Here is a 13,265-nt window from a genome sequence, read left to right on the forward strand (position 1 = left end):
AACCAGCGAAGAAATTGAAGCAGTTATCAAAAATCTCCCAACAAATAAGAGTCCAGGACCAGATAGCTTCCCAGGGGAATTCTACCAGACATTTAAAGCAGAGAAAATACCTATCCTTTTCAAGCTCTTCCAAAAAATAGAAAGGGAAGGAAAACTTCCAGACTCATTCTATGAAGCCAGCTTTACTTTGATTCCCCAACCAGACAGAGACCCAGCAAAAAAAAGAGAACTACAGGCCAATATCCCTGATGAATATCCATGCAAAAATTCTCAATAAGATGCTAGCAATTCGAATTCAACACAATAGGAAACAAATATTCACCACGATCAAGTGGGATTCATTCCTGGGCTGCAGGTCTGATTCAACATTTGCAAATCAATCAACATGATACATCACATTAATAAAAGAAAAGATGAGAACCATATGATCTTGTCAATTGTTGCAGGAAAAACCTTTGACAAAATTCAGCATCCTTCCTTAATAAAAACCCTCGAGAAAGTCGGGATAAAAGGAACATATTTAAGCATTATAAAAGCCATTTATGGAAAGCCCACAGCTAATATTATCCTCAATGGGGAAAAACTGAGAGCTTTTCCCCTGAGATCAGGAACACGACATGGATGTCCACTCTCACCGCTGTTGTTTAACATAGTGTTGGAAGTTCTAGCATCAGCAATCAGACAACAAAAGGAAATCAAAGGCATCCAAATTGGCTAAGATGAAGGTAAGATTTCACTTTTTGCAGATGACATAGAAAACCCTACAGACTCCACCAAAAGTCTGCTAGAGCTGATGCATGAATTAAGCAAGTCGCAGGATACAAAATCAAATACAGAAATCAGTTCCATTCCCATACACTAATACTGAAGCAACAGAAAGACAAATAAAGAAACCGATTCCATTCACAATTGCACCAAGAAGCATAAAATACCTAGGAATAAACCTAACTAAAACGTAAAAGATCTGTATGCTCAAAACTATAGAAAGCTTAGGAAGGAAATGGAAGAAGACATAAAGAAATGGAAAAACATTCCGTTCTTATGGATTGGAAGAATAAATATTGTTAAAATGTCAATACTTCCCCAAACTATCTACACATTCAATGCAATCCCAATCAAAATTGTACCAACATTCTTCTCCAAGCTAGAACAAGCAATCCTAATTTTTGTATGGAACCACAAAAGGCCCTGAATAGCCAAAGTAATTTTGAAGAAGAAGACCAAAGCAGGAGGCATCATAATCCCATACTTTAGCCTCTACTACAAAGCTGTAATCATCAAGACAGCATGGTATTGGCACAAAAACAGACACATAGACCAATGGAATAGAATAGAAACCCCAGAACTAGACCCACAAAAGTATGGCCAACTCATCTTTTACAAAGCTGGAAAAATATCCAATGGAAATAAAGACAGCCCTTTAACAAATGGTGCTGGTAGAACTGGACAGCAACATGCAGAAGGATGAAACTAGACCACTTTCTTACACCATTCACAAAAATAAACTCAAAATGGATAAAGGACCTGAATGTGAGACAGGAAACCATCAAAACCCTAGAGGAGAAAGCAGGGAAAAACCTCTCTGACAGCCGCAGCAATTTCTTACTTGACACATTCCCCAAAGGCAAAGGAATTAAAAGCAAAAATGAACTATTCGGACTTCATGAAGATAAAAAGCGTCTGCACAGCAAAGGAAACAATCAACAAAACTAAAAGGCAACCAACGGAATGGGAAAAGATATTTGCAAATGACATATTGGACAAAGGGTTAGTATCCGAAATGTATAAAGAGCTCACCAAACTCCACACCCGAAAAACAAATAATCCAGTGAAGAAATGGACAGAAAACATGAATAGACACTTCTCTAAAGAAGACATCCAAATGGCCAACAAGCACATGAAAAGATGCTCAACGTCGCTCCTCATCAGGGAATTACAAATCAAAACCACACTCAGATATCACCTCACGCCAGTCAGAGTGCCTAAAATGAAGAAAACAGGAGACTATAGATGCTGGAGAGGATTTGGTGAAATGGGAACCCTCTTGCACTGTTGATGGGAATGCAAACTGGTGAAGCCGGTCTGGAAAACAGTGTGGAGGTTCCTCCAAAATTTAAAAATAGACCTACCCTATGACCCAGCAGTAGCACTGCTAGGAATTTACCCAAGGGATACAGGAGTACTGATGCATAGGGCACTTGTACCCCAATGTTTATAGAAGCACTCTCAACAATAGCCAAATTATGGAAAGAGCCTAAATGTCCATCAACTGATGAATGGATAGAGCAATTGTGGTTTATATACTCAAAGGAATACTATGTGGCAATGAGAAAGAATGAAATATGGCCTTTTGTAGCAACGTGGATGGAACTGGAGAGTGTTATGCTAAGTGAAATAAGTCATACAGAGAAGGACAGATTCCATATGTTTTCACTCCTAGGTGGATCCTGAGACACTTAACAGAAGAACATGGGGAAGGGGAAGGGAAAAAAAGGTTAGAGAGGGAGGGAGCCAAAACATAAGAGACTCCTAAAAACTGAGAACAAACTAAGGGTTTATGGGCAGTGCAAGGGAGGGGTTGCTGGGTGAAGGGTATTGAGGAGGGCACCTGTTTGGATGAGCACTGGGTGTTGTATGGAAACCAATTTGACAATAAGTTTTATATTAAAAAAATAAAATTCAGAAAAGAATGACAGATATCAAAATTATAATATTGCCTCCCCTGGTGAAATCATGGAACTAGGCCAGTCATCAGTGACTATAAATTATTAGTTTAAATCTGAAAGGGGGATTTATAAAGAATTGATTAGAGTGACACTAGGTGAGTCCACATATCAAATGTGACATTAATAGAAATGAGAAAATTGGAAATTTAGGATGGGCTTTCTTAGGAATTTTTCAGCATCACCTTTGAAGTACTTTTGACACTACATTTGAACCAGAAGTACTCAAGAATGGATGTAATTATCAGCAGAAAGAAGAAAAGAGAAGAGAAAAGAAAAACAAGAAAAGAAAAGAAAAGAAAAGAGAAAAGAAGGAAGGAGGAAAGAATCATAAAGGAAGGAAGTATGAAGGTTAAGCCAAATTTAACAACATCCTGAGGAAGCCATCAGCCAAATACACAATATGAGACATATATAGGATGAAATGTCTCTAAGAAATAAAGAGCATTACCAAACAGTGGGGAGAGTAACCTTTTCCATAGAAGCAGATCCTAAGATGGAGATTTGATGTAAGTTGTTTAACTTACAATAGGGACATAAGGAATTGATATGGAGAAGAGAAGGAAGCTAATAAACTGTGCCTTATTAAGTAATCTACCAAAGTGGGCAACTTAATCCTATGGTTTATTTCTGGGGAAGTGTGTAATCATGCACTCTTTAGAGTCACCTTTGGTGGTGAGACAGGACATAGATCCTCATGCACCAATAACTGGTTGAGAACTTCTTGATGGGTGTGCTTATTCCTTTGCTCTTCCAGTCTGGGTACACATGGATAGAGTGGTCTTTTATAAAGGTTTAAAGGATGGGGTTGGAGCTGAATGTGCTGACTGGAAATTCTTACATAAGAATAAAACACACACACACACACACACACACACACACACACACACCATTTAATTGGCATAAGGAATCAGTGCAAAATGTGGGTATTTTTGTGTCCTGATCAAAATAAACCAATTGGCATTGTTAAAGAGACATACAATTAATAATGTGATCAAGAAATATGGTTATACATGTGATATAGGATTACGCTATGAAAATTATTTTAATTTTGTAAGCATAATAGATATCACAGAAATGTAAAAAGGGAGAAATTTTAAATTAGAGATATGTAATGAAAAAAAACAATAGGAGGAAAATCCTGTTATATAGTATAATAGGGATGAATTTTGAAGACCTCATGTTAATCAAATAAGCTAGTCATAAAAACACAAATAGTGTATGCTTCTACTTATGTGAGGTATCTAAAGTAGTCAAATTTACAGAAACAGAAAAAGTATAAATGTGGTTATCAGGAACTGAGAGGGGGGAAATGTAAGGTTTAATCGATGTAGAGTTTTAGTTTTGCAGTAAGAAAAAATTCTGGAGCTCTATTTCACAAAAATGTGAATATACTTAACACTATTGACTTTATTTTATTTTATTTTTATTTTTTTAACGTTTATTTATTTTTGAGACAGAGAGAGACAGAGCATGAACGGGGTAGGGCCAGAGAGAGAGGGAGACACATAATCCGAAACAGGCTCCAGGCTCTGAGCGGTCAGCACAGAGCCCAACGTGGGGCTCGAACTCACGGACCGTGAGATCATGACCTGAGCTGAAGTCAGACGCTTAGCCAACTGAACCACCCAGGTGCCCCAACACTATTGACTTTAAAAACACTTTGCATGTCCACTCTGTCCTCTTCTTTGTAAAATTACAATTGTTACCTTCCAATGTAAAGTTTGATTTATTTACTTATTCAATTTAAAGCCTAATTTCCTCCTATTCGGCAACAGAACTTAAAGTTTCATTATATCATACGGGTTTTTTTCTATTTTATTTCTGGTTTATTTACAGTTTCTTAAATAGTGCATAGCAAATATTAGGTGCTCAATAAAAGTTTTTTGAATTGGGGTATGGCCATCAAGTGTGTGAAATGTAAAATATGTGCAGTCATTCTGCACTGGAAAGACTTGTCATTCCTCTAATCTAAATCCCATCCACATTGTGCCATCCTACACAGGCTAACTTTATGGAGTCCATGGTCAGATGCATGCTTCCTAGTTTGAATACCCATATTACTGTCTCATTTCTGTATAGCAGTGCTTCTAGATAAATATGTTGAGACATTAGGTATTTGTCCATTTTGTAGCTGAGGAAGTTTTTCTGATTTTTGCCACAGAGCTCTTTCTAGATCCCCAAATTCCAGTAACATCTATGTTTTTCTCTTACAAACCTTTTGAATGATGAGATAACCAAGGATTCATATATTTTTTACTACAGTTAATAGTGAAAAACTGTATTAGTGTGTATTAGTGTTTTCAGGTGTGCAATGTCAGTGTCCATACATGTAATTTAACTGGACCAAACTCATTTACTTTAAAGACACAATGTTCTGCCGAGTTCCTCCTGGGATTCTGGTGATCTGCAGAAATTTAGGATCTCAATCCCAAAAGACTTGCTCAGAATGACATAGTAATTGTTACATATTTATATGAATATGAATCTGATAACCCTCATTTGACAACAAAATTCCTCCTGAAGTTTTTAAATGAAAGAACACTCATGTTTTTGTGAGCACTTTGAAAAATAGGTTCAGCTACATTTGATTAACCTGTTGTGAGAAATTATCATAAAAGGAATTGCTCTTCTCTAGGGTAGAAACATAGTGAGTTGCTTTATTATTATTATTATTATTATTCACCTTCATGCTTCACACTCATTCTTTTGCACTTCCCCCTTATCTTATTTGAATGAATTAGAGCTGAAAACAAAATTGTCTGTAGGTGGTAACAAAACCTATCTATCTAGTTTAGCATTTCAGTGAAAAGTCATTCAAACTAATTATAGAACTGAATACATATAAAAGTAAACACAAACTAAATATAAATACTTTAAATTAATAATTTAAATTTAAAAACCTAAATATAAACCTGAATAGTTCATGTAATGTAAAGAAAAAGCTCAGCTTGTTGTCTCAATTCAGAAAAAATCAGTAAATCAATGAGCTACATTTATCACTATTCCTATCACTTCAAAGACCATGGAAATTTAAATGGGTTAAAGTGTCAAAAAAAAGCAGTGTGCCTTGTAATAGCTATCTATCGAAAATGAAAATATAACAACAATTTTTGTTGAGTCTTTTGAAATCATTGAGCAACTTAATGAAAGAGGGAGTGAATAAGACTATGACTGCCTTGAAAAGTAATTACTTAAGAGAAAGAAAAGAATGCATATAATATAAAGTATATAAATTAGAATAATATATCAAGGGAAAATTTAAAATATGCTACATTGCATGAATATCACCATTATTAAAATACCATGCTTAAAAACGGACTATAATCTTGTAGTCACTATTGAGTTCCTTTTGCCCAATCATGAACTGAAGAATTTTATGGTTTCAGTCATTAAGGTCTGCAATGACTGAGTAAATAAGCAAATATATAACTAAATAGATAATTTCATAAGTAATTTAATTAAAACAATAATCAATGGATTAAGTTCTACAGGATAGAAAAATGCATCCTTCACATTGCTACACAAAAGATTATATATTATTTATTCCCTCTTTTATAAATAAGAAATTTTTATTTATATATTTATATAAATATATATATTAATGTATTATATATTATTTATTTAAGGTGGAAGAAGTAGTTAAACCAATTATTTTGATTTTTTCTTATTAAATTGTTACATAGGGGATATTTGACAACCTAGACAGTTTAAGTTACAGTTGGTAAATTCAGGGAATGGATTGTTTAAATATAAAATTTGATGGCTGTGTTAATCTGAGTTAAGAATTATAACTTGTAAGGGAACACCTACCCATATCACATGACAAATGAGTTGAAGAATTTTTTAAAACATCTATCATTTTATAATTGTATACTAGTTTGGGAAATGTTTCTATACAGTAGAATTCTAAAAAATGAATGTAATTGTAGCCTTTGCAATGACATGGAAGGGGCTAGAGGATATTACGCTAAGTTATAAGTCAGTCAGAGAAAGACAAATACCATATGATTTTACTCATATGTGGAAATTAAGAAATAAAACAATTAAGAATAAAACAAATGAGCAGAGGTATGTTGGATGTAACTGTTGAATCACTATATTGTAGTCCAGAAACTAATATTACACTGTATGTTAACTAACTAGAATCTGGGTAAAAATATATATATATAATTTTAAAACACATATTATAATTTATGGCTTAAATAATTAAGGATAATTTATAGAAATAATAAGTGATTTAGATAGGAGACAAACCAGATTATTTTAATCCAAAACTGTCTGCTCTTGGAAGTATGTTACTTTGCCACATAGAAATTCACTTTTTTGTGGCATTTTTAGAAAGTCATATTTAAACAAGATTTTGTTTCATAAGTAAGAAATTGATTTTTTAAGTATTTAATTACCTCAACTTGAGGCAGCCTGATGTTTTTTGTTAATTTTAATTTATCTATGAAGATATCAGGTACTGTTATTTTTTAAAGCAGATGTCCATTTTTAGAACCCTCAAATATCTAAATATAAAAGAAGACAAATATGTACAATATTCACCTTTATAGGTTGAGTGATTTCATTTGAAAATAAGTGATCATGTAGGTATTTTAAAGAAGTTATGAAAAAACAGTCTGCTTACTGGTGGTGAATGACTCAGAAAAACTGTGATGTGTCTTACTTGTGATACAAATGCTTTTAATACCCAGATTTTGACTAAAAAGCAATGGTGTTCAAGAAAAAATATATACATTGTTTTAATTTGTTATTAAGGAATGGTTGGTAAAATATAAAATTATAATTTAATAAAAATAGAAACAAATGTTTATATATTTTCAAATTACACTTTATTTTATTTTATTTTATTTTATTTTATTTTATTTATTTATTTATTTATTTTTTATATATATGAAATTTATTGACATATTGGTTTCCATACAACACCCAGTGCTCATCCCAAAAGGTGCCCTCCTCAATACCCATCACCCACCCTCCCCTCCCTCCCACCCCCCATCAAGGCAAGGGAATTAAAAGCAAAAGTGAATTACTGGGACCTTATGAAGATAAAAAGCTTCTGCACAGCAAAGGAAACAACCAACAAAACTAAAAGGCAACCAACAGAATGGGAAAAGATGTTTGCAAATGACATATCGGACAAAGGGCTAGTATTCAAAATCTATAAAGAGCTCACCAAACTCCACATCCGAAAAACAAATAACCCAGTGAAGAAATGGGCAGAAAACATGAATAGACACTTCTCTAAAGAAGACATCCAGATGGCCAACAGGCACATGAAAAGATGTTCAGCATCGCTCCTTATCAGGGAAATACAAATCAAATTACATTTTAATAAAATATAAATTTAATTGTGTATAAACTCTTAGATTTTCGTCACTAATCATGAGTTGCATACACTCAAGTGTGGCTTCACTCTTAATCTTTCGATTAGGACAATTCATAATAGTAAATTTTTAGCTTCTAATACAATGAAACGAAGGTTAAGTTCCCAAAGTGCTAGTTTATTAACAGAGCAATGAAAATGATTATATTATTACAGTGATAAAAATGGTGGCTTTATTAAGGGAATATTCCATTTAAAACTTACAAAGCTCTCAGAATTCTAACACTCTCAAGTATGCTAATTTTATGACAAAAGGGATTTCTTTTGTCATTTTCTAAAACAATTATATACAAACATTTTCAGATAAACCAATTCAGACTTTTAAAAACCTTGAGAAAATCTGTAAAAGAATGAAATTTTAGCCAAAAATCAATACTTAAAAAAACTATTTTTAATTTTTTGAGGAACCTCCACACTGTTTTCCAGAGTGGCTGCACCAGGTTGCATTCCCACCAACAGTGCAAGAGGGTTCCCGTTTCTCCACATCCTCGCCAGCATCTATACTCTCCTGATTTGTTCATTTTAGCCACTCTGACTGGCGTGAGGTTGTATCTGAGTGTAGTTTTGATTTGTATTTCCCTGATGAGGGGTGACATTGAGCATCTTTTCATGGAACTGTTGGCCATTTGGATGTCTTCTTTAGAGAAGTGTCTATTCATGTCTTCTGCCCATTTCTTCACTGGAGTTCGGTGAGTTCTTTATAGATTTTGAATACTAGCCCTTTGTCCGATGTTATTTGCAAATATATTTTCCCATTCCATTGGTTGCCTTTTAGTTTTGTTGATTGTTTCCCTTGCAGTGCAGAAGCTTTTTATCTTCATGAGGTCCCGATAGTTCATTTTGCTTTGAATTCCCTTGCCTTTGGAGATGTGTCAGGTAAGAAATTGCTGCGGCTGAGGTCAGATTTTTTCCTGTTTCTCCTCTAGGGTTTTTTTTTTTTTTAATTTTTTTTTTCAACGTTTATTTATTTTTGGGACAGAGAGAGACAGAGCATGAATGGGGGAGGGGCAGAGAGAGAGGGAGACACAGAATCGGAAACAGGCTCCAGGCTCTGAGCCATCAGCCCAGAGCCTGGCGCGGGGCTCGAACTCCCGGACCGTGAGATCGTGACCTGGCTGAAGTCGGACGCTTAACCGACTGCGCCACCCAGGCGCCCCATCTCCTCTAGGGTTTTGATGGTTTCCTGTCTAACATTCAGGTCCTTCATCCATTTTGAGTTTATTTTTGTGAATGGGTAAGAAAGTGGTCTAGTTTCATTCTTGTGCAAGTTGCTGTCCAGTTCTCCCAGCACCATTTGTTAAAGAGACTGTCTTTTTTCCATTGGCTGTTCTTTCCTGCTCTGTCAAAGATTAGTTGGCCATACTTTTGTGGGTCCAATTCTGGAGTCTCTATTCAATTCCATTGGTCTATGTGTCTGTTTTTGTGCCAATACCATGCTGTCTTGATGATTACAGCTTTGTAGTAGAGGCTAAAGTCTGGAAATGTGATGGTTCTGCTTTGGTTGCCTTTTTCAATATTACTTTGAATATTTGGCGTCTTTTGTGGTTCCATACAAATTTTAGGATTGCTTGTTCTAGCTTCAAGAAGAATGATGGTGCAATTTTGATTGGGGTTGCATTGAATGTGTAGATAGCTTTGGGTAGTATTGACATTTTGACAATATTTATTCTTCCAACCCATGAGCATGGAATGTTTTTCCATTTCTTTATGTCTTCTTCCATTTCCTTCCTAAGCTTTCTATAGTTTTCAGCGTACAGATCTTTTATGTCTTTAGTTAGGTTTATTCCTAGGTATTTTATGCTTCTTGGTGCAATTGTAAATGGGATCAGTTTCTTTATTTGTCTTTCTGTTGCTTCATTATTAGTGTATAAGAATGGAACTGATTTCTGTATTTGATTTTGTATCCTGCAACTTTCCTGTATTCAGCTATCAGTTCTAGCAGACTTTTGGTGGAGTCTATCAGGTTTTCCATGTATAATGTCATGCATGTCATCTGCAAAAAGTGAAAGCTTAACTTCATCTTTATCAATTTGGATGCCTTTGATTTCCTTTTGTTGTCTGATTGCTGATGCTAGGACTTCCAACACTATGTTTACAACAGCGGTGAGAGTGGACATCCCTGTCGTGTTCCTGATCTCAGGGGAAAAGCTCTCAGTTTTTCCCCTTTGAGGATGATATTAGCTGTGGTCTTTTCATAAATGGCTTTTATAATGCTTAAATATGTTCCCTCTATCCCGACTTTCTTGAGGGTTTTTAATAAGAAAGGATGTTGAATTTTGCCAAATGCTTTTCTGCATTGAATGACAGGATCATATGGTTCTTATATTTCCTTTTATCAGTATGATTTATCACACTGATTGATTTGGGAGTGTTGAACCAGCTCTGCAGCCTAAGAATGAATCCCATTTGATCATGGTGAATAATTCCTTTTATATGCTGTTGAATTTGAATTGCTAGTATCGTTTGAGAATTCTTGCATGGATATTCATCAGGGATATTGGCCTGTAGTTCTCTTTTTTTTTTGCTGGGTCTATGTCTGGTTGGGGAATCAAAGTAAAGCTGGCTTCATAGAATGAGTCTGGAAGTTTTCCTTCCCTTTCTGTTTTTTGGAAGAGCTTGAAAAGGATAGGTATTTTCTCTGCTTTAAATATCTGGTAGAATTCCCCTGGGAAGCTATCTGGTCCTGGACTCTTATTTGTTGGGAGATTTTTGATAACTGCTTCAATTTCTTCGCTGGTTATGGGTCTGTTCAAGCTTTCTATTTCTTCCTATTTCAGTTTTAGAAGTGTGTGGGTGCTTAGGAATTTGTCCATTTCTTCTAGGTTGTCCAGTTTGTTGGCATATAATTTTTCATAGTATTCCCTGATAATTGCTTGTATTTCTGAGGGATTGGTTGTAATCATTCCATTTTCATTCATGATTTTATCTATTTGGGTCATCTCCCTTTTCTTTTTGAGAAGCCTGGCTAGAGGTTTATCAGTTTTGTTTATTTTTTCAAAAAAACAGCTCTTGGTTTCATTGATCTGCTCTATAGTTTTTTTAGATTCTATATTGTTTGTTTCTTCTCTGATCTTTATTATTTCTCTTCTACTGCTGGGTTTGGGGTATCTTTGCTGTTTGGCTTCTAGTTCCTGTAGGTATGCTTTTAGATTTTGTATTTGGGATTTTTCTTGTGTCTTGAGATAGGCCTGGATTGCAATGTATTTTCCTCTCAGGACTGCCTTCGCTGCATCCCAAATCATTTGGATTGTTGTATTTTCATTTTCATTTGTTTCCATATATTTTTTTTAATTTCTTTTCTCATTGCCTTGTTGACCCATTAATTCTTTAATAGCGTGTTCTTTAACCTCCATGCTTTTGGAGGTTTTCCAGACTTTTTCTGTGGTTGATTTCAAGTTTCATAGCATTGTGGTCTGAAAGTGTGCATGGTATGATCTATATTATTTTATACTTATGAAGGGCTGTTTTGTGACCCAGTATGTTATCTATCATGGAGAATGTTCCATGTGCACTCAAGAAGAAAGTATATTCTGTTGCTTTGGAATGCGGAGTTCTAAATATATCTGTCAAGTCCATCTGATCCAATGTATCATTCAGGGCCCTTGTTTCTTTATTGATCCTGTGTCTAGATGATCTATCCAATGTTGTAAGTGGAGTATTAAAGTCCCCTGCAATTACCACATTCTTATCAATAAGGTTGTTTATATTTGTGATTGTTTTATGTATTTGTGGGCTCCCATATTTGGCACATAGACATTTATAATTGTTAGCTCTTCCTGATGGATAGACCCTGTAATTATTTTATAATGCCATTCTTTAATTTAATTTCTAGCCTTTAATTTAAAGTCTAGTTTGTGTGATATAGGTATGGCTACTCCAGTTTTGTTTTTACTTTCAGTAGCATTATAGATAGTTCTCCATCCCCTTAGTTTCAGTTTAAGATGTCCTCAGGTCTAAAACATGTCTCTTGTGGACAGCAAATAGATGGGTCTTGTTTTTTTTTTTTTTTTTTTTTTTTTACCATTCTGATACCCTATGTCTTTTCGTTGGAGCATTTAGTCCATTTACATTCAGTGTTATTATTGAAAGATATGGGTTTAGAGACATTGTGAGCTCTGTAGGTTTCTTGCTTGTGTTGATGTCTCTGTTACTTTGTGGTCCTTGCAACATTTCACTCACAGAATCCTCCTTAGGATCTCTTGTAGGGCTGGTTTAATGGTGACGAACTTCTTCAGTGTTTGTTTGGGAAGACCTTTATCTCTCCTATTCTGAATGACAGAATTGCTGGATAAAGGATTCTAGGCTGCATAAGTTTTCTGTTCATCACATTGAAGATTTCCTGCCATTCCTTTCTTGTCTGCCATGTTTCAGTAGATAGGTCTGCTACTATTATTATGTGTCTACCTTTGTAATTTAGGGCCTGTTTATCCCTACCTGCTTTCAGAATTTTCTCTTTTTCCTTGTATAATGTCAGTTTTACTATGATATGTCTTGCAGAAGATCTATTCGAGTTATGTCTGAAGGGAGTTCTCTGTGCGTCTTCGATATCAATGCATTTTTCCTTCCCAGGTCAGGGAAGTTCTGAGCTATGATTTGTTCAAGTACACCTTCAGCCCCTTTCTCTCTCTTCTTTTTCTGAAGTTCCTATGGTACTGATATTGTTTCGTTAGTTTGTATCACTTAGTTCTCTAATTCTCCCTTCATACTCCTGGATTTTTTTATCTCTCTTTTTCTCAGCTTTCTCTTTTTCCATAATTTTATCTTCTAATTCACCTCTTCTCTCCTCTGCCTCTTCAATCCGTGCTATGGCCACCTCCATTTTATTTTGCACCTCATTTATAGCATTTTTTTAGTTCATCATGACTATTTCTTAGTCCCTTGGGGTCTGTAGCAATAGATTCTCTGCTGTCTTCCATTCTTTTTTCAAGCCCAGCAATTAATTTTGTGAGTATTATTCTATGTTCTTGTTCTGTTATATTGCTTAACTCGTTTTTGATCAATTCGTTAGGTGTTGCTAATTCCTGGAGGTTTTTTTTGGAGGAGAATTATTCTGTTTTGTCATTTTGGGTAGGTCCTGTGGTAAAAGGGCATTTCCCCTGTTCTGTCCTGATTATCTTGTGTTGGTGGGCGGGGCCACAGTCAGACTGGTG

The sequence above is a fragment of the Lynx rufus genome, unplaced genomic scaffold, assembly GCF_022079265.1.
Source record: "Lynx rufus isolate CCGP_SWC_20201006 ecotype Redwood Valley unplaced genomic scaffold, mLynRuf1.p SCAF_1, whole genome shotgun sequence".
Classification (NCBI taxonomy): Eukaryota; Metazoa; Chordata; class Mammalia; order Carnivora; family Felidae; genus Lynx; species Lynx rufus.